Source organism: Phyllobates terribilis, unplaced genomic scaffold (genome assembly GCF_046119375.1).
Source record: "Phyllobates terribilis strain yellow unplaced genomic scaffold, ASM4611937v1 Scaffold_9__5_contigs__length_417890890, whole genome shotgun sequence".
Lineage (NCBI taxonomy): Eukaryota > Metazoa > Chordata > Amphibia > Anura > Dendrobatidae > Phyllobates > Phyllobates terribilis.
Genome location: NW_027362769.1, coordinates 364,207,215 through 364,228,507, shown reverse-complemented (window position 1 = coordinate 364,228,507; position 21,293 = coordinate 364,207,215).

The window sequence follows — 21,293 nt, the reverse complement described above, 5'->3', positions numbered from 1 at the left end:
GCGAGAGCAGGCCGGAGGCAGAGCGAAGGCAGGCCAGAGCCAGAGTGATATTAGGCCGGAGCCAGGGCGAGGGCAGGACGGTGCAAAAGCGAGAGTAGGCCGGTGCTAAGGCGAAGGCAGGCCAGAGGCAGAGCGATAGCAGGTCGGAGCCAAGGAGAGGACAGGCCAGAGTGAGATCGAAAGCAGGCTATCGCGAGGGTGAGGGCAGGCCACAGCCTGAGCAAAAGCAGGCCGGAGCCAGGGTGAGGGCATGCCAGAGTCAGAGCGAGAACAGGCCTGAGCCAAGGCGAGGGCAGACCAGAGCCAGAGGGAGAGCAGGCCTGAGCCAGAGCTAGAGCAGGCCGGAGCCAGGGCCAGAGCGAGAGTAGGTCATCGCCAAGTTTAGGGCAGGCCAGAGCCAGAGCGAGAGAAGGCCGGAGCCAAGGCGAGGGCAGGTCAGAGCCCGAGCGTGAGCAGGCCGGAGCAAAGGCAAGGGTATGCCAGATTCAGAGTGAGAGCAGGCCGCAGCCAGAGCGAGAGGAGACCGGAGCCAAAGCGAGAGTAGGCAGGAGCCAGGGCGAGCGCAGGCCAGAACCAAAGCGAGTGCAGACCGGAGCCAGAGCGAGAGCAGGCAGGAGCAAGGGAGTAGGCAGGCCAGATCCAGAGCGAGAGCAGGCCGGAGGCAGAGCGAAGACAGGCTAGAGTCAGAGTGATTTTAGGAAGGAGCCAGGGCGAGGGCAGGACGGAGCAAAAGCGAGAGCAGGCCGGTGCCAAGGCGAAGGCAGGCCAGAGGCAGAGCGATAGCAGGCTGGAGCTAAGGCGAGGGCAGGCCAGAGCGAGAGCAAGCCGGTGCCAAGGCGAGGGCAGGCTAGAGCCAGAGCGAAAGCAGGCTAGAGGCAGGGTGACGGCAGGCCAGAGCCTGAGCGACAGCAGGATGGAGCCAGGGCGAGGGCAGGCCGGAGCCAGAGCAAGAGCCGGCCGGAGCAAAGTCGAGGGCAGGCCGGAGCCAGAGCGATAACTGGCCGGAGCAAGGACGAAGGCAGTCCAAAGACAGAGCGAGAGCAGGCCGGAGCCAAGCCGAAAGCAGACCAGAGCAAGATTGATATTAGGCCTGAGCGAGGGCGAGGGCAGGCCGGAGCAAAAGCAAGAGCAGGCCGGAGCCAAAGCGAGAGCAGGCCGGAGCCAGGGTGAGGGCAGGCTGGAGCCAAGGCGAGGTCATGCCAGAGCCAGCGCGAGAGCTGGCCAGAGCCAAGGTGAGGGCAGGGCAGAGCCAGAGCGAGAGCAGGCCAGAGCCAGGGCGAGAGCAGGCCGAACCCAAATATAGGGCAGGCCGGAGCTAGGGCAAGGGCAGGGCAGAGCCAGGACGAGCGCAGGCCGAGTCCAAGGCGAGGGCAGGCCAGTGCCTGAGCAGGCCAGAGCCAGGGAGAGGGCAGGCCACAGTCAGAGCGAGAGCAGGCCTGAGCCAAGGCGAGGGCAGGACAGATCAAGAGCGAGAGCAGGCCAGAGCAAGAGACAGAGCAGGCCGGAGCCTGTGCAAGGGCAGGCCAGAGCCAGAGTGGAGAGTAGGTCAGAGCCAAGGCTAGGGCAGGTCAGATCCAGAGTGAGAGAAGGCCGGAGCCAAGGCGAGGGCAGGCCAGAGCCAGAGCGAGAGCAGGTTGGAGCCAGGTCTCTCGAGAGCAGGCAGAAGCCAAGGCGAGAGTAGGACGGAGACCAGGCAAGAGCAGGCTAGAACCAGAGCGAGAGCAGGCCAGAGCCAGGGCGAGGGCACGACAGAGCCAGAGAAAGAGGAGGCCGTAGGAAGGCAAGGGCAGGCCAGAGCGAGAGCAGGCCGGAGGCAAGGCGATGGAAGGTCAGAGGCAGAGCAAGAGCAGGCCGGAGCTAGGGCGAGGGCAGGCAGGAGCCAGAGCGATATCTGGCTTGTGCCAAGGCGAGGGCAGTCCACAACCAGAGCGATAGCAGGCCAGAGCAAGGGCGTGGGCTGGCCAGAGCCAGAGCGATAGCAGGCCTGAGCCAAGACGTGGGCAGGACAGAGAGAGAGCAGGCCGGAGAAAAAGGCGAGGGCAGGCCAGAGCGAGAGCAGGCCGGAGCCAAGGCGAGGGCAGGCCAGAGCCAGAGCGAGAGCAGGCCGGATCCAAGGCGAGGGCAGGCCAGAGCCAGAGCGAAAGCAGGCTGGAGCCAGGGTGAGGGCAGGCCAGAGCCTGAGCGACAGCAGGACAGAGCCAGGGCGAGGGCAGGCCAGAGCCAGAGCAAGAGCCGGCCGGAGCGAAGTCGAGGGCAGGCCGGAGCCAGAACGATAACTGGCCGGAGCAAGGACGAAGGCAGGCCAAAGACAGAGCGAGAGCAGGCCGGAGCCAAGCCGAAAGCAGACCAGAGCAAGATTGATATTAGGCCTGAGCGAGATCAGGCCGGAGCCACGGTGAGGGCAGGCTGGAGCCAAGGCGAGGTCATGCCAGAGCCAAAGCGAGGGCAGGGCAGAGCCAGAGCGAGAGCAGGCCAGAGCCAGGGCTAGGGCAGTCCAGAGCCAGAGCGACAGCTGGCCGGAGCTAGGGCGAGGGCAGGCAGGAGCTAGAGCGATATCTGGCTTGTGCCAAGGCGAGGGCAGTCCAGAGCCAGAGCGAGAGCAGGCCAGAGCAAGGGCGTGGGCTGGCCAGAGCCAGAGCGATAGCAGGCCTGAGCCAAGACGAGGGCAGGACAGAGAGAGAGAAGGCCGGAGAAAAAGGCGAGGGCAAGCCAGAGCGAGAGCAGGCCGGATCTAAGGCGAGGGCAGGCCGGAGCCAGAGCAAGAGCAGGCCGGAGCAAGAACGAAGGAAGGCCAGAGCAAGAGCAAGAGCAGGCCGGAGGCAAGGCGAGGGAAGGCCAGAGGCAGTGCAAGAGCAGGTCGGAACTAGGGCGAGGGCAGGCCGGAGCCAAGGAGAGGGCAGGACAGAGAGAGAGCAGACCGGAGCCAAGGCGAGGGAAGGCCAGAGCGAGAGCAGGCCGGAGCCAAGGCGAGGGCAGTCCTGAGCCAGAGCGAGAGCAGGCCGGATCCAAGGTGAGGGCAGGCCGGAGCCAGAGCAAGAGCAGGCCGGAGCAAGAACGAAGGCAGGCCAGAGCAAGAGCGAAAGCAGGACGTAGCAAAGGCGAAGGCAAGCCAGAGCCAGAGTGATATTAGGCTGGAGCCAGGGCGAGGGCTGGCCGGAGCTAAAGCGAGAGCAGGCCGGAGCCAATGCGAAGGAAGGCGAAAGCCAGAGCTATAGCAGGCCGGAGCCAAGGCAAGGGCAGGCCAGAGCGAGAGCAGGCCGGAGCCGGAGCAAGAGCACGCTGGAGACAAGGCGAGAGAGGGAAGGCCAGAGCCAGAGGGAGAGCAGGCCGGAGACAGTACGAGAGCAGGCCGGAGCCTGGGCAAGAGCAGGCCGGAGCCAATGGGAGGACAGACCAGAGCCAGAGCGAGAGCAGGTCGGAGCCAAGGAGAGGGCAGGCAAGAGACAGAGCAAGCCGGTGCCAAGGCGAGGGCAGGCCAGAGCCAGGGAGAGTGTAGGCCTGAACCAGAGTCAGAGAAGGCCGTAACCAAGGCAAGGGCAGGCCAGAGCCAGAGCGAGAGTAGGCCGGAGCCAAGGCGAGGACAGGACGGTGCCAGAGCGAGAGCAGGCCAGAGCCAAGGCAAGGGCAGGCCAGAGCCAGAGCGAGAGCAGGCCAGAGCCAGGGCGTGGGCAGGCCAGATCCAGAGCGATAGCAGGCTGGAGCCAAGACAAAGGCAGGTCAAAGTGAGAGCAGGCCGGAACCAAGGCGAGGGCAGGCCAGAGCGAGAGCAGACCGGAGCCAAGGCGAGGGCATGCCAGAGCCAGAGTGAGAGCAGGCCGGAGCCAAGGCGAGGGCAGGCCGGAGGCAGAGTGATAGCAAGCCGTAGCAAGGGCGAAGTCAGGCAAGTGCCAGAGTGATATTAGGCCGGAGCCAGGGAGAGGGCAGGACGGAGCGTAAACGAGAGCAGGTCAGTGTCAAGGCGGAGGCAGGCCATAGCCAGAGCGATAGCAGGCCGTAGCCAAGGCGAGGGCAGGCCAGAGTGAGACAGGCCGGAGCCAAGGCGAGGGAAGGCCAGAGCCAGAGAGAGAGCAAGCCGGAGCCAGGGGGAGGGCAGGACAGAGCCAGAGCGAAAGCTGACTGGAACCTAGGCGAGGGCAGGCCAGAGCCAGAGCATGCCGGAGCCAGGGCGAGGGCAGGCCAGAGTCAAAGGGAGAGCAGGCAGGAGCCAAGACGAGGGCTGGCCAGAGCGAGAGCAGGCCAGATCCAGAGCGAGAGCAGCCCGAAGCCAGGGCGAAGGCAGGCCAGAGCCAGAGCGAGAGTAGGCCAATGCCAAGGCAAGCAGAGCCAGAGATAGAGAAAGCCAGAACCAAGGCAAGGGCAGGCAGGAACCAGAGCGAGAGCAGGCCGGAGCCAGGGCGAGGCCAGAGCCAGAGCGAGAGCAGGCCAGAGCCAGAGCGAGAGTATGCCGGAGCCAGGGCTAGGGCAGGCCAGAGCCAGAGTGAGAGCAGGTTGGAGCCAGGGCTCTCGAGATCAGGCCGTAGCCAAGGCGAGGGCAGGCCAGAGTGAGACAGGCCGGAGCCAAGGCGAGGGAAGGCCAGAGCCAGAGAGAGAGCAAGCCGGAGCCAGGGGGAGGGCAGGACAGAGCCAGAGCGAAAGCTGACTGGAACCTAGGCGAGGGCAGGCCAGAGCCAGAGCATGCCGGAGCCAGGGCGAGGGCAGGCCAGAGTCAAAGGGAGAGCAGGCAGGAGATAAGACGAGGGCTGGCTAGAGCGAGAGCAGGCCAGATCCAGAGCGAGAGCAGCCCGAAGCCAGGGCGAAGGCAGGCCAGAGCCAGAGCGAGAGTAGGCCAATGCCAAGGCAAGCAGAGCCAGAGATAGAGAAAGCCAGAACCAAGGCAAGGGCAGGCAGGAACCAGAGCGAGAGCAGGCCGGAGCCAGGGCGAGGCCAGAGCCAGAGCGAGAGCAGGCCAGAGCCAGAGCGAGAGTATGCCGGAGCCAGGGCTAGGGCAGGCCAGAGCCAGAGTGAGAGCAGGTTGGAGCCAGGGCTCTCGAGATCAGGCCGAAGCCATGGCGAGGGCAGGCCGGAGCCAGAGCGATGGCAGGCCGGAGCCAGGGTGAGGGCAGTGCGGAGCTAGAACGAGAGCAGGCCGGAGCCTGGGCGAGAGCAGGCCGGAACCAGGGCAAGAGCAGGCCGGAGCCAAGGCGAGGGCAGGCCAGAGCGAGAGCAGTCCGGAGCCAGGACGAGGGCAGGCCCGAGCCAGGGTGAGAGCAGTCAGAGGCCAAGGTGAGGGCAGGCCAGAGCCAGAGCAGGCCGGAGCCAGGTCGAGGTCATGCCAGAGTCAGAGCGAGAGCAGGCCCGAGCCAAGGTGAGGGCAGGCCAGAGCCAGAGAGAGAGCAGGCCAGAGCCAGAGCTAGAGCAGGCCGGAGCCAGGTCAAGAGCGAGAGTAGGTCATAGCCAAGTTTAGGGCAGGCCAGAGCCAGAGCGAGAGAAGGCCGGGGCCAAGGCGAGGGCAGGCCAGAGACCGAGCGTTAGCAGGCCGGAGCCAAGGCGAGGGCTGACCGGAGCCGAAGCGAGAGCAGGCAGGAACAAGGGTGTAGGCCGGCCAGAGCCAGAGCGAGAGAAGACCGGAGGCAGAGCGAAGGCAAGCCAGAGCCAGAGTGATATTAGGCCGGAGCCAGGGCGAGGGCAGGACGGAGCAAAAGAGAGAGCAGGCCGGTGACAAGGCGAAGGCAGGCAAGGGGCAGAGCGATAGCAGGCCGGAGCCAAGGCGAGGGCAGGCCAGAGCCTGAGCGAAAGCAGGCTAGAGCCAGGTTGAGGGCAGGCCAGAGCCTGAGCGACAGCAGGCCGGAGCCAGGGCGAGGGCAGGCCGGAGCCAGAGCGAGAGTAGGCCGGATCCAGGGCGAGGACAGGCCGAAGCCAGAGCAAGAGCAGGCCGGAGCCAATGCGAGGGCAGGCCGGAGCCAGAGCGATCAATGGCCGGAGCAAGGACGAAGGCAGGCCAGAGCCAGAGAGAGAGCAGGCCGGAGCCAAGGAGAAAGCAGGCCAGAGCCAGATTGATATTAGCCTGAGCCAGGGCGAGGGCAGGCCGGAGCCAAAGTGATAGCAGGCCGGAGCCAGGGCGAGAGCAGGCCGGAGCCAAGGCGAGGGCAGGCCAAAGCGAGAGGAGGCCGGAGCCAAGACAAGGGCAGGCCAGAACCAGAGCGAGAGCAGGCCAGAGCCAGAGCAGTCAGTTGCCAAGGCAAGTGCAGTCCAGAGGCAGAGCCAGGACAGGACAGAGACAGAGCGAGAGCAAGCCAGTGCCAAGGCTAGGGCAGGCCGGAGCCAGAGAGAGAGCAGGTCGGAGCCAAGGCCAGGGCAGGCCAGAGCCCGAGCTATAGCAGGCCGGAGCCAGGGCGAGAGCAGGCCGGAGCCAAGGCGAGGGCATGCCAGAGCCAGAGCAGGCCTGAGCCAGGGCGAATGCAGGCCAGAGCCTGAGCGATAGCAGGCCGGAGCCAGGTCGAGGGCAGGCCAGAGTCAGAGCGAGAGGAGGCCAGTGCCAAGGCGAGGGCATCCAAGATTCAGAGCGAGAGGAGTCCGGAGCCAGGGCGTGGGCAGGCCAGAGCCAGTGCGAGATCAGGCCGGAGCCAGGTAGAAGGCAGGCCGGAGCCAGAGCGAGAGTCGGCCGGAGCCAAGGCGAGGGCAGACCAGAGCGAGAGCAGGCCAGAGCCAAGACAAGGGCAGTCCAGAACCAGAGCGAGAGCAGTCAGTTGCCAAGGAAAGGGCATGCAAGAGGCAGAGCCAGGACAGGACAGAGAAAGAGCGCGAGCAAGCCGCAGCCAAGGCTAGGGCAGGCCGGAGCCAGAGCGAGAGCAGGTCGGAGCCAAGGCCAGGGCAGGCCAGAGTCAGAGCAAGAAAAGGCCAGTGCCAGAGCGAAAGCTGTCTGGAGCAAAGGCAAGAGCAGGCCAGAGCCAAGGCTAGAGCCGCCGAAGCCAGGGCGAGTGCAGGCTGGAGCCAGGGTGAGAGCAGGCCAGAGCCAGGGCGAGAGCAAGCCGGAGCCAAGGCAAGGGCAGGCCAGAGCCAGAGCGAGAGCAGACAGGAGCCAGAACGAGGGCAGGACATAGCCAGGGCGAGAGCAGGCAAGAGCCAGAGCGAGAAAAGGCCGGAGCAAAGGCGAGGGCAGGCCAGAGCGAGAGCATGCCGGAGCCAGAGCGAGATCAGGCAGGAACCAGGGCGTTGGCAGGCGTGTGCCAAGGCGGGAGCAGGCTAGAGCCAAGGTGAGGGCAGGCCAGAGGCAGAGCCAGGGCAGGCCATAGCCAGAGCGAGAGCAGGCCAGAGCAAAGGCGAGAGCAGGCCAGAGCCAAATCTAGAGCAGTACGGAGCCAAGGCAAGGGCAGGCCAGAGCCAGAGAGAATGTATGCATGAGCCAGAGTGAGAGCAGGCCGGAGCCAAGGCGAAGGCAGGCCAGAACCAGAGCGAGATCAGGTCAGAGCCAATGTGAAAGCAGGCCGGAGCCACGGCGAGAGCAGGCAAGAGCTAGAGCCAGAGTCGGCTGGAGCCAAGGCGAGGGCAGGCCAGATTCAGAGCGAGAGAAGGCCGCAGCCAAGGCGAGGGCACGCCAGAGCCAGAGCGAGAGCAGGCAAGAGCCAGAGCGAGAGCAGGCCGGAGCCAGGGAGAGGGCATGCAAGAGGCAGAGAAAGAGTAGTCCAGAGCCAAGGCAAGGGCAGGCCAGATCGAGAGAAGGCCGGAGCCAAAGCAAGGGCAGGCCGGAACCAGGGCAAGAGCAGGCTTGAGACAGGGCGAGGCCAGAGAGAGAGCAGGCCAGAGCCATAGCGAGAGTAGGTCGGAGCCAGGGCGAGGGCAGCCCAGAGCCAGAGAGAGAGCACGCCGGAGCCAGGGCGAGGCAGGACAGAGCTAGAGCAGGTAACAGCCAGAGCGAGAGCAGGCCGGAGCCAAGGCAGAGGCAGGCCAGAGCCAGAGCGAGAGCAGGCCGGAGCCAAGGCAAAGGCAGGCCAGAGCGAGAGCAGGCCGGAGCCAATTCGAGAGCAGCCCGGAGCCAGAGCGAGGGCAGGCTGGATCCAAGGCGACGGCAAGCCGAAACCAGAACGATAGAATGCCGGAGCCAGGGCGAGGGCAGGGCAGAGCGAGAGCAGGCCGGAGACAGGGTGAGGGCAGGCCAGAGCCAGAGCGAGAACAGTCAGGAGCCATGGCTAGGACAGGCCAGAGTGAGAGCAGGCCAGAGCCAGAGTGACAGCAGGCCGGAGCCAATGCAAATGCAGGCCAGAGCGAGAGCAGGCTGGATCCAAGGCAACGGCAAGCCGTAACCAGAGAGAGACAATGCCGGAGCCAGGGCGAGGGCAGGGCAGAGCGAGAGCAGGCCGGAGCTAAAGCGAGGGCTGGCCGGAGCCAGAGCAAGGGAAGGCCGGAGCCAGGACGAGGGCAGGCCAAAGCCAGAGCGAGAGCTGGCCAGAGCCAGGGCGAGAGCAGGCCGGAGTCAAGGCGAGGGCAGGCCAAAGCCAGAGCGAGGGCAGGAAAGAGCCAGAGCAGGCCGGAGCCAGGGCGAGGGCAGGCCAGAGCCAGAGCAAAGCCAGGCCAGAGCCAGAGCAAGAGCAGTCCATAGCCAAGGCAAAGGCATCCCAGAGCCAGAGCTAGAGCAGGCTGGAACCAGGGCGAGGGCAGGCCAGAGCCAGAGCGAGAGCAGGTCGGAGTAAGGGCGAGAGCAGGCCGGAGCCAAGGCGAGGGCAGGCCAGAGCCAGAGCGAGAGTAGGCCGCAGCCATGACGAGGGCAGGCCGGAGCCAGGGCGAGAGCAGGCCGGAGCCAAGTAGAGGGCATGCCAGAGCCAGAGAAGGCCGAGACAGGGCGAGGGCAGGTCAGAGTCAGAGCACGAGGAGGCCGGAGCCAAGGCGAAGGCATGCCAGAGATAGAGCGAGAACAGACCAGAGCAAGAGCAGATCAGAGCAAGATCAGGCCAGAGCCAGAGCGAGAGCAGGTCAGAGCCAAAGCAGGCCAGAACGAGAGCAGGCCAGAGCAAGACTAGGCCAGAACAGAGGCGGGGGCAGGCCAGAGCCAGAGCGACAGCAGGCCGGTGCCAGGGCCAGGGCAGGCCCGAACCAGAGCAAGAGCAGGCCGGAGCCAAGGCGAGTGGAGGCCGGAGCCAGAGCGAGAACAGTCCGGAGCAAGGGCGAAAGCAGGCCAGAGCCAGAGCAAGAGCAGGCCGGACCAAAGGCGAAGGCATGCCTGAGCCAGGGTGAGGGCAGTCCGGAGACAAAGCAAGAGCAGGCCAGAGACAGGACGAGGGCTGGCGGGAGCCAGAGCGAGAGCAGGCCGGAGCCAGGGCGAAGGCAGGCCTGAGCCAGAGTGATAGCAGGCCGGAGCCAAGGCAAGGACAGGCCCAGAACCAGAGCGTGAGCAGTCAGGAGCCAAAGCGAGGGCAGGCCGGAGCAAGGCCAAGGGCAGGCCAGAGCCATAGCAAGAGCAGTCTGGAGCCAAGGCAAGGGCATGCCAGAGCCATAGCTATTGCGGGCCGTAGCCAGGGCGAGTGCAGGCCAGAGCCAGAGCAAGAGCAGGGCGGTGCCAGGGCGAGAGCAGGCCAGAGCCAGGGCGAGAGCAGGCCGTAGCCAGGACAAGGGCAGGACGGATCAAGGGCGAGAGCAGGCCGGAGCGATGGCGAGGGTAGGCCAGAGCGAGAGCAGGTCAGAGTCAGCGCGAGAGGAGGACGGAGCCAAGGCAAGGGCATGCCAGAGCCAGAGCAGGCCGGAGCCAGGCAAGGGCAGGCCAGAGTCAGAGCGAGAGGAACCAAGACGAGGGCATGCCAGAGCCAGAACAAAAGCAGTCCAGAACCAGAACGAGAGCAGGCCGGAGCCAGGGCGAGAGCAGGCCGGAGCCAGGACGAGGGCAGGCCTGAGCCATAGCGAGAGCAGGTCGGAGACAAGGCCAGGGCAGGACAGAGCCAGGACAAGGGCAGGCTAGAGCCATGGAAAGAGCAGTCTGGAGCAAAGGCAAGGGCAGGCCAGAGCCATAGCTATTGCCGGCCGTAGCCAGGGCGAGAGCAGGCCGAAGCCAGGGCGAGAGCAGGCCGGAGCCAGGACGAGGGCACGCCGGAGCAAGGGCGAGAGCAGGCCGGAGCCAAGGCGAGGGTAGGCCAGAGCCAGAGCAGGACAGAGTCAGCGCGAGAGGAGGCCGGAGCCAAGGCAAGGGCATGCCAGAGCCAGAGCAGGCCGGAGCCAGGCAAGGGCAGGCCAGAGTCAGAGCGAGAGGAGGCTGGAACCAAGGCGAGGGCATGCCAGAGCCAGAGCAAAAGCAGGCCAGAGCCAGAACGAGAGCAGGCCGGAGCCAGGGCGAGGGCAGGCCAGAGCCAGAGCGACAGCAGGCCGGAGCCAGGGCGAGGGAAGGCTGGAGCCAGAGCGAGAGCAGCCTGGAATCAAGGCGAGGGCAGGCCGGAGCCAGAGCGAGAGCAGGCCGGACCCAAGGAGATGGCAGGCCAGAGCCAGAGTGATATTAGTCCGGAGCCATGGCGAGAGCAGGCCGGAGCTAGATCGAGGGCTGGCCGGAGCCAGAGCAAGGGAAGGCCGGAGCCAGGGCGAGGGCAGGCCAAAGCCAGAGCGAGAGCTGGCCGGAGCCAGGGCGAGAGCAGGCCGGAGTCAAGGCCAGCGCCGGCCAGAGCGAGAGCAGGCCAGAGCCAGGAGGAGGGCAGGCCAGAGCTAGAGCAGGCCAGTGCCAGAGCGAGAGCATTCCAAAGCCAAGGCAAAGGCAGGCCAGAGCCAGAGCTAGAGCAGGCGGGAACCAGGGCAAGGGCAGGCCAGAGCCAGAGCGAGAGCAGGCCGCAGCCATGACGAGGGCAGGCCCGAGCCAGGGCTAGAGCAGGCCGGAGCCAAGGTGAGGGCATGCCAGAGCCTGAAAAGGCCGGAGTCAGGGCGAGGGCAGGTCAGAGTAAGAGCGCGAGGAGGCCGGAGCCAAGGCGAAGGCATGCCAGAGATAGAGCGAGAGCAGACCAGAGCAAGAGCAGGCTAGAACCAGAGCGAGAGCAGGTCAGAGCCAGAGCAGGCCAGAGCGAGACCAAGCCAGAGCCAGAACGAGAGCATTCAGGAGCCAGGGCGAGGGCAGGCCAGAGCCAGAGCAAGAGGAGGCCGGAGCCAGAGCGAGAACAGGCCGGAGCAAGGGCGAAAGCAGGCCAGAGCCAGAGCAAGAGCAGGCCGGATCAAAGGCGAAGGTATGCCTGAGCCAGGGCAAGGGCAGTCCGGAGACAAAGCAAGAGCAGGCCGGAGACAGGGCGAGGGCTGGCCGGAGCCTGAGCGAGAGCAGGCCGGAGCCAGGGCGAAGGCAGGCCTGAGCCAGAGTGATAGCAGGCCGGAGCCAAGACGAGGGAAGGCCAGAGCGAGAGCAGGCCGGAGCCAAGGCAAGGACAGGCCAGTACCAGAGCGTGAGAAGTCTGGAGCCAAAGCGAGGGCAGGACAGAGCCATAGCAAGAGCAGTTCGGAGCCAAGGCCAGGGCTGGCCAGAGCCAGGGCAAGGGCAGGCCAGAGCCATAGCAAGAGCAGTCTGGAGCCAAGGCAAGGGCAGGCCAGAGCCATAGCTATTGCCGGCCGTAGCCAGGGCGAGAGCAGGGCGGAGCCAGGGCGAGAGCAGGGCAGAGCCAGGGCGAGAGCAGGCCGGAGCCAGGGCGAGAGCAGGCCGGAGCCAGGATGAGGGCAGGCCGGAGCAAGGGCAAGAGCAGGCCGGAGCGATGGCGAGGGTAGGCCAGAGCGAGAGCAGGCCAGAGTCAGCGCGAGAGGAGGACGGAGCCAAGGCAAGGGCATGCCAGAGCCAGAGAAGGCCGGAGCCAGGCAAGGGCAGGCCAGAGTCAGAGCGAGAGGAGGCCGGAACCAAGACGAGGGCATGCCAGAGCCAGAGCAAAAGCAGGCCAGAGCCAGAACGAGAGCAGGCCGGAGCCAGGGCGAGAGTAGGCCGGAGCCAGAGCGAGAGCAGGCCGGAGCCAGGACGAGGGCAGGCCGGAGCAAGGGCGAGAGCAGGCCGGAGCGATGGCGAGAGTAGGCCAGAGCGAGAGCAGGCCAGAGTCAGCGCGAGAGGAGGACGAAGCCAAGGCAAGGGCATGCCAGAGCCAGAGCAGGCCGGAGCCAGGCAAGGGCAGGCCAGAGTCAGAGCGAGAGGAAGCCGGAAGCAAGACAAGGGCATGCCAGAGCCAGAGCAAAAGCAGGCCAGAGACAGAACGAGAGCATGCCGGGAAAGGGCGAGGGCAGGGCAGAGCCAGAGCGACAGCAGGCCGGAGCCAGGGCGAGGGAAGGCCAGAGCCAGAGCGAGAGCAGGCTGGAGCCAAGGCGAGGGCAGGCCGGAGCCAGAGCGAGAGCAGGCTGGACCCAAGGAGAAGGCAGGCCAGAGCCAGAGTGATATTAGGCCGGAGCCAGGGCGAGGGCAGGCCGGAGTCATAGCGAGAGCAGGTCGGAGCCAAGGCCAGGGCAGGCCAGAGCCAGGGCAAGGACAGGCCAGAGCCATAGCAAGAGCAGTCTGGAGCCAAGGCAAGGGCAGGCCAGAGCCATAGCTATTGCCGGCCGTAGCCAGGGCGAGAGCCGGCCGGAGAAAGGACGAGGGCAGGCCGGAGCAATGGCGAGAGCAGGCCGGAGCCAAGGCGAGGGTAGGCCAGAGCCAGAGAAGGCCAGAGTCAGCGCGAGAGGAGGCCGGAGCCAAGGCAAGGGCATGCCAGAGCCAGAGCAGGCCGGATCCAGGCAAGGGCAGGCCAGAGTCAGAGCGAGAGGAGGCCGGAACCAAAGCGAGGGCATGCCAGAGCCAGAGCATAAGCAGGCCAGAGCCAGAACGAGAGCAGCCCGGAGCCAGGGCGAGGGCAGGCCAGAGCCAGAGCGACAGCAGGCCGGAGCCAGGGCGAGGGTAGGCCAGAGCCAGAGCGAGAGCAGCCTGGAGCCAAGGCGAGGGCAGTCTGGAGCCAGTGCGAGAGCAGGCCGGACCCAAGGAGAAGGCAGGCCAGAGCCAGAGTGATATTAGGCCAGAGCCATGGCGAGGGCAGGCCGGAGCCAGGGCGAGAACAGGCCGGAGCCAGGGCGAGGCCAGGCCGGAGCCAGAGCGAGAGGAGGTCGGAGCCAGGGCGAAGGCAGGCCGAAGCCAGAGCGAGAGCAGGCCGGAGCCAAAGCAAGGGCAGGCCAGAGCCAGAGCAGGCCGGAGCCTTGGCAAGGGCAGGCCGGAGCCAGGGCGAGAGCAGGTCGGAGCCAAGGCCAGGGCAGGCCAGAGCCAGGGCAAGTGCAAGCCAGAGCCATAGCAAAAGCAGTCTGGAGCCAAGGCAAGGGCAGGCCAGAGCCATAGCTATTGCCGGCCGGAGCCAGGGCGAGAGCAGGCCGGAGCCAGGGCGAGAGCAGGCCGGAGCCAGGACGAGGGCAGGCCGGAGGCAAGGCGAGGCTACGCAAGAGCCAGAGAAGGCCAGAGTCAGCGCGAGAGGAGGCCGGAGCCAAGGCAAGGGCATGCCAGAGCCAGAGCAGGCTGGATCCAGGCAAGGGCAGGCCAGAGTCAGAGCGAGAGGAGGCCGGATCCAAGGCGAGGGCATGCCAGAGCCAGAGCAAAAGCAGGCCAGAGCCAGAACGAGAGTAGTCCGGAGCCAGGGCGAGGGCAGGCCAGAGCCAGAGCGACAGCAGGCCGGAGCCAGGGCGAGGGAAGGCCAGAGCCAGAGCGAGAGCAGCCTGGAGACAAGGCGAGGGCAGGCCGGAGCCAGTGCGAGAGCAGGCGGGACCCAAGGAGAAGGCAGGCCAGAGCCAGAGTGATATTAGGCCGGAGACATGGCGAGAGCAGGCCGCAGCCAGGGCGAGGGCAGGCCGGAGCCATAGCGTGAGCTGGCCGGAGCCAGGGCGAGGGCAGGCCGGAGCCAGAGCGAGAGGAGGCTGGAGCCAGGGCGAAGGCAGGCCGAAGCCAGAGCGAGAGCAGGCCGGAGCCAAGGCGAGGGCAGGCCAGAGCCAGAGCAGGCCGGAGCCAGGGCGAGGGCAGGCCAGAGTCAGAGCGAGAGGAGGCCGGTGCCAAGGCGAGGGCATGCCAGAGCGATATCAGGCCAGAGCCAGAGAGAGAGCAGGCCGGAACCAGGGCGAAGGCTGGCCAGAGCCAGAGGAGAGCAGGCCAGAGCCAATGAGAAGGCATGCCTGAGCCAGAGCGAAAGCAGGCCGGATCCAAGACAAGGGCAGGCCAGAACCAGAGCGAGAGCTGGCCAGAGCCAGAGCGAAAGCAGTCAGTAGCCAAGGCAAGGGCAGGCCAGAGGCAGAGCCAGGACAGGACAGAGACAGAGCGAGAGCAAGCCGGAGCCAGAGCCAGAGCAGCTCGGATCCAAGTCCATTGCAGGCCAGAGCAAGAGCGAGAGCAGGTCGGAGCCAAGGCAAGGGCAGGCCAGAGCGAGGGCAGGCCGCATCCAAGGAGAAGGCAGGCCAGAACCAGAGTTATATTAGGCCGGAGCCAGGGCGAGGGCAGGCCGGAGCCATAGCGAGAGCAGGCCGGAGCCAGGGCGAGGGCAGGACGGAGCCAGAGCGAGAGGAGGCCGGGGCCAGGGCGAAGGCAGGCCAGAGCTAGAGCAGGCCGGAACCAGAGTGAGAGCAGGTCGGAGCCAGGGCGAGAGCAGGCCGGAGCCAGGGCGAGGGCAGGCCAGAGCCAGAGCGAGAGCAGGCTGCAGCCATGACGAGGACACGCCGGAGCCAAGGCGAAGGCATGCCTGAGCCAGAGCGATAGCAGGCCGGAGCCAAGGCGAGGGCAGGCCAGAGCGAGAGCAGGCCGGAGCCAAGACAAGGGGAGGCCAGAACCAGAGTGAGAGCAGGCCAGAGCCAGAGCGAGAGCAGTCAGTAGCCAAGGCAAGGGCAGGCCAGAGGCAGAGCCAGGACAGGACAGAGACAGAGAGAGAGCAAGCCGGACCAGAGCGAGAGCAGGTCGGAGCCAAGGCCAGGGCAGGCCAGAGCCAGAGCGAGAGCATGTCGGAGCCAATGTGAGGGCAGGCAAGAGCGAGGGCAGGCCGGAGCCAAGGCAAGGGCAGGCCAGAGCCATAGCGAGAGCAGGCCATATCTAGAGCGAGAGCGGGCCAGAGCGAGAGCAGTCCGTAGTCAAGGCAAGGGCAGGCAAGAGCCAGAGCTAGAGCAGGCTGAAACAAGGGCGAGGGCAGGCCAGAGCCAGAGTGAGAGCAGGTCGGAGCCAGGGCGAGAGCAGGCCGGAGCCAAGGCGAGGGCAGGCCAGAGCCAGAGCGAGAGCAGGCCGCAGCCATGACGAGGGTACGCCGGAGCTAGTGCGAGAGCAGGTCTGAGTAAAGGCGAGGGCATGCCAGAGCCAGAGAAGGCCGGAGCCAGGGCGAGGGCAGGTCAGAGTCAGAGCGCGAGGAGGCCGAAGCCAATGCGAAGGCATGCCAGAGATAGAGCGAGAGCTGGCCAGAGCCAGAGCGAGAGCTGGCCAGAGCCAGAGCGAGAGCTGGCCAGAGCCAGAGCGAGAGTATGCCAGAGCCGAGGCAGGGCAGGCCAGAGCCAGAGAAGGCCCGAGCCAAGGCAATGACAGGCCGGAACCAGGGTGAGAGCAGGCGGGAGCCAGGGCGAGGCCAGAGCCAGAGCGAGAGCAGGCCAGAGCCAAGGCGAAGGCAGTCCAGAGCCTGAGCGATAGCAAGCCGGAGCCAAGACGAGGGCAGGCCGGAGCCAGGGCGAGAGCAGGCCGGAGCCAAGGCGAGGGCAGGCCAGAGCCAGAGCATGCCGGAGCCAGGTCGAGGGCAGGCTAGATTCAGAGCGAGAGGAAGCCGGTGCCAAGGCGAGGGCATCCAAGAGTCAGAGCGAGAGGAGGCCGGAGCCAGGGCGAGGGCAGACCAGAGCCAGAGCGAGAGCAGGCCGCAGCAAGGGCGAAGGCAGGCCAGAGCCAGAGCGAGAACATTCCGGAGCCAAGGCGAAGGTATGCCTGAGCCAGAGCGATAGCAGGCCGGAACCAAGGCGAGGGCAGGCCAGAGCGAAAGCAGGCCGGAGCCAAGACAAGGGCAGGCCAGAACCAGAGCGAGAGCAGGCCAGAGCCAGAGCGAGAGCAGTCAGTAGCCAAGGCAAGGGCAGGCCAGAGGCAGAGCCAGGACAGGACAGAGACAGAGAGAGAGCAAGCCGGAGCCAGAGCGAGAGTAGGTCGGAGCCAAGGCCAGGGCAGGCCAGAGCCAAAGCGAGAGCATGTCGGAGCCAATGTGAGGGCAGGCCAGTGCGAGGGCAGGCCGGAGCCAAGGCAAGGGCAGGCCAGAGCCATAGCGAGAGCAGGCCAGTGCCAGAGCGAAAGCTGTCTGGAGCCAAGGCAAGGGCAGGCCAGAGCCAAGGCTAGAGCCAGCCAAAGCCAGGGCGAGTGCAGGCTGGAGCCAGGACGATAGCATGCCAGAGCCATGGCGAGAGCAAGCCGGAGCCAAGGCGAGGGCAGGCACGAGCCAGAGCGAGAGCAGGCCTGAGCCAGGACGAGGGCAGGACGGAGCCAGGGCGAGAGCAGGTAAGAGCCACAGCGAGAAAAGGCCGGAGCCAAGGTGAGGGCAGGCCAGAGCCAAAGCGAAAGCAGGCCAGAGCCAGAGAGAAAGCAGTCCGGAGCCAAAGTGAGAGCAGGCTGGAGCCAGGGCGTGGGCAGGCATGTGCCAAGGCGAGAGCAGGCCGGATCAAAGGTGAGGGCAGGACAGAGGCAGAGCCAGGGCAGGCCAGAGCCAAAGCGAGAGCAGGCCGGAGCAAAGGCGAGGGCAGGCCAGAGCCAGAACGAGAGCAGGCCAATGCCAGAGCGAGAGCAGTCCAGTGCCAGAGCGAGAGCAGTCTGGAGCCAAGGCAAGGGCAGGCTAGAGCCAGAGAGAGAGTATGCATGAGCCAGAGCGAGAGCAGGCCGGAGCCAAGGCGAGGGCAGGCAGGAGCCAAGGCGAAGGCAGGCCAGAACCAGAGCGAGAGTAGGCCAGATTCAAGACGAGGGCAGGCCGGTGCCAGAGCGAGAGCAGGCCGAAGCCAAGGTGAGAGCAGGACGGAGCCACGGCGAGGGTATGCCAGAGCTAGAGCCAGAGTAGGCCGGAGCCAAGGCGAGGGCAGGCCAGATTCAGAGTGAGAGAAGGCCGCAGCCAAGGCGAGGGCACACCAGAGCGAGAGCAGGCCAGAGCCAGAGCGAGGGCAGGCTAGAGACAGAGCGAGAGTAGTCCAGAGCCAAGTCAACGGCAGGCCAGAGCGAGAGCAGGCCAGAGCGAGATCGAGAGTAGGCCGGAGCCAGGGAGAGGGCAGTCCAGAGCCAGAGCGAGAGTAGTCCAGAGCCAAGGCAAGGGCAGGCCAGAGCGAGAGAAGGCCGTAGCCAAGGCAAGGGCAGGCCAAAGCGAGGGGAGGCTGGATCCAAGGCGATATCAAGCCGAAATCAGAGCGAGAGAATGCCGGAGCCAGGGCTAGGGCAGGGCAGAGCGAGAGCAGACCGGAGCCAAAGCGAGGGCTTGCCGGAGCCAGAGCAAGCGAAGGCCGGAGCCAGGGCGAGGGCAGGCCGAAGCCAGAGTGAGAGCAGGCCGGATCCAGGGCGAGAGCGTGCCTGAGCCAAGGCGAGGGCAGGCCAGAGCAAGAGAGAGAGCAGGTCAGAGCCAGGAGGAGGGCAGGCCAGAGCCAGAGCAGGCCGGAGCCAGGGCGAGGGCAGGCCAGAGCCAGAGCGAGGGCAGGCCAGAGCCAGAGCGTGAGCAGGCCAGATCCAGAGCGAGAGCAGGCCAGAGCGAGAGCAGTCCGTAGCCAAGGCAAGGGCAGGCAAGAGCTACAGCAGGCTGAAACCAGGGTGAGGGCAGGCCAGAGCCAGAGTGAGAACAGGTCGGAGCCATGGCGAGAGCAGGCCGGAGCCAAGGCGAGGGCATGCCAGAGCCAGAGCGAGAGCAGGCCGCAGCCATGACGAGGGCACGCCGGAGCCAGGGCGAGAGCAAGTCAGAGTCAGAGCGCGAGGAGGCCGAAGACAAGGCGAAGGCAGGCCAGAGCAAGAGCGAGAGCAGGCCAGAGCCAGAGCAGGCCAGAGCAAGAGCAGGTCAGAGCCAGAACGAGTGCAGGCAGGAGCCAGGGCGAGGGCAGTCCAGAGCCAGAGTGAGAGTATGCCAGAGCCGAGGCAGGGGCAGGCCAGAGCCAGAGCGAGAGAAGGCCCGAGCCAAGGCAATTTCAGGCCGGAACCAGGGTGAGAGCAGGCCGGAGCCAGGGCGAGGCCAGAGCCAGAGCGAGAGCAGCCCGGAGCAAAGGCGAAGTCAGGCCAAAGCCTGAGCGATTGCAGGCCGGAGCCAGGACGAGGACAGGCCGGAGCCAAGGCGAGGGCAGGCCAGAGCCAGAGCAGGCCGGAGCCAGGGCAAAGGCATCCAAGAGTCAGAGCGAGAGGAGGCCGGAGCCAGGGCGAGGGCAGGCCAGAGCCAGAGCGAGAGGAGGTCGGTGCCAAGGCGAAGGCAGGCCAGAGCCAGAGGGAGAGCATTCCAGAGGCAAGGCGAAGGCATGCCTGTGCCAGAGCAATAGCAGGCCGGAGCCAAGGCAAGGGCAGGCCAGAGCGAGAGCAGGCCGGAGTCAAGACAAGGGCAGGCCAGGACCAGAGCGAGAGCAGGGAAGAGCCAGAGAGAGAGCAGTCAGTAGCCAAGGCAAGGGCAGGCCAGAGGCAGAGCCAGGACAGGACAGAGACAGAGAGAGAGCAAGCCGAAGCCAGAGCGAGAGCAGGTCGGAGCAAAGGCCAGGGCAGGCCAGAGCCAGAGCGAGTGCATGTCGGAGCCAATGTGAGGTCAGGCCAGAGCGAGGGCAGGCCGGAGCCAAGGCAAGGGCAGGCTAGAGCCATAGCGAGAGCAGGCCAGATCCAGAGCGAGAGCAGGCCAGAGCGAGAGCAGTCCGTAGCCAAGGCAAGAGCAGGCATGAGCCAGAGCTAGAGCAGGCTGAAACCAGGGCGAGGGCAGGCCAGAGCCAGAGTGAGAGCAGGTCGGAGCCAGGGCGAGAGCAGGCCGTTGCCAAGGCGAAGGCAGGCCAGAGCCAGAGCGAGAGCAGGCCGCAGTCATGACGAGGGCACGCCGGAGCCAGGGGGAGAGCCGGCCGGAGTAAAGGCGAGGGCATGCCAGAGACAGAGAAGGCCGGAGCCAGGGCGAGGGCAGGTCAGAGTCAGAGCGCGAGGAGGCCAAAGCCAAGGCGATGGCATGCCAGAGATAGAGAGAGAGCAGGCCTGAGCCAGAGCGAGAGCAGGCCAGAGCAGGCCAGAGCAAGAGCAGGTCAGAGCCAGAACGAGTGAAGGCAGGAGCCAGGGTGAGGGCAGTCCAGAGCCAGAGCGAGAGTATGCCAGAGCCGAGGCGGGGGGAGGCCAGAGCCAAAGCGAGAGAAGGCCCGAGCCAAGGCAATGTCAGGCCGGAACCAGGGTCAGAGCAGGCCGGAGCCAGGGCGAGGCCAGAGCCAAAGCGAGAGCAGGCCGGAGCAAAGGCGAAGGCAGGCCAGAGCTTGAGCGATAGCAGGCTGGAACCAAGGCGAGGGCAGGCCAGAGCCAGAGCATGCCGGAGCCAGGGCGAGGGCAACCAAGAGTCAGAGCGAGAGGAGGCCGGAGCCAGGGCGAGGGCAGGCCAGAGTCAGAGCGAGAGGAGGCCGGTGCCAAGGCGAGGGCATTCAAGAGTCTGAGCGAGAGGAGGCCGGAGCCACAGCGTGAGCAGGCCGCAGCAAGGGCGAAGGCAGGCCAGAGCCAGAGCGAGAGCATTCCGGAGCCAAGGCGAAGGCATGCCTGAGCCAGAGCGATAGCAGGCCGGAGTCAAGGCGAGGGCAGGCCAGAGCGAGAGCAGGCTGGAGAGAAGACAGGGGCAGGCCAGAACCAGAGCGAGAACAGGCCAGAGCCAGAGCGAGAGCAGTCAGTAGCCAAGGCAAGGACAGGCCAGAGGCAGAGCCAGGACATGACAGAGACAGAGAGAGAGCAAGCCGAAGCCAGAGCAAGAGCAGGTCGGAGCCAAGGCCAGGGCAGGCCAGAGCCAGAGCAAGAGCATGTCGGAGCCAATGTGAGGGCAGGCCAGTGCGAGGGCAGGCCGGAACCAAGGCAAGGGCAGGCTAGAGCCATTGCGAGAGCAGGCCAGTGCCAGAGCAAAAGCTTTCTGGAGCCAAGGCAAGGGCAGGCCAGAGCCAAGGCTAGAGCCGGCCGAAGCCAGGGCGAGTGCAGGCCGGAGCCAGAGCAGGCCAGAGCAAGAGCAGGTCAGAGCCAGAACGAGTGAAGGCAGGAGCCAGGGCGAGGGCAGTCCAGAGCCAGACCGAGAGTATGCCAGAGCCGAGGCGGGGGCAGGCCAGAGCCAGAGCGAGAGAAGGCCCGAGCCAAGGCAATGTCAGGCCGGAACCAGGGTCAGAGCAGGCCGGAGCCAGGGCGAGGCCAGAGCCAAAGCGAGAGCAGGCCGGAGCAAAGGCGAAGGCAGGCCAGAGCTTGAGCGATAGCAGGCCGGAGGCAAGGCGAGGGCAGGCCAGAGCCAGAGCATGCCGGAGCCAGGGCGAGGGCAACCAAGAGTCAGAGCGAGAGGAGGCCGGAGCCAGGGCGAGGGCAGGCCAGAGTCAGAGCGAGAGGAGGCCGGTGCCAAGGCGAGTGCATCAAAGAGTCTGAGCGAGAGGAGGCCGAAGCCAGGGCGAGGTCAGGCCAGAGCCACAGCGAGAGCAGGCCGCAGCAAGGGAGAAGGCAGGCCAGAGCCAGAGCGAGAGCATTCCGGAGCCAAGGCGAAGGCATGCCTGAGCCAGAGCGATAGCAGGCCGGAGCCAAGGCGAGGGCAGGCCAGAGCGAGAGCAGGCTGGAGCCAAGACAGGGGCAGGCCAGAACCAGAGCGAGAGCAGGCCAGAGCCAAAGCGAGAGCAGTCAGTAGCCAAGGCAAGGGCAGGCCAAAGGCAGAGCCAGGACAGGACAGAGACAGAGAGAGAGCAAGCCGGAGCCAGAGCGAGAGCAGGTCGGAGCCAAGGCCAGGCCAGGCCAGAGCCAGAGCAAGAGCATGTCGGAGCCAATGTGTGGGCAGGCCAGTGCGAGGGCAGGCCGGAACAAAGGCAAGGGCAGGCTAGAGCCATAGCGAGAGCAGGCCAGTGCCAGAGCAAAAGCTTTCTGGAGCCAAGGCAAGGGCAGGCCAGAGCCACGGCTAGAGCCAGCCGAAGCCAGGGCGAGTGCAGGCCGGAGACAGGATGAGAGCAAGCCAGAGCCAAGGCGAGGGCAGGCAAGAGCCAGAGCGAGAGCAGGCCGGAGCCAGGACGAGGGCAGGACGGAACCACGGCGAGAGCAGGTAAGAGCCACAGCGAGAAAAGGCCGGAGCCAAGGCGAGGGCAGGCCAGAGCCAAAGCGAAAGCAGGCGAGAGCCAGAGAGAGAGCAGGCCGGAGCCAAAGTGAGAGCAGGCAGGAGCTAGGGCATGGGCAGGCATGTGCCAAG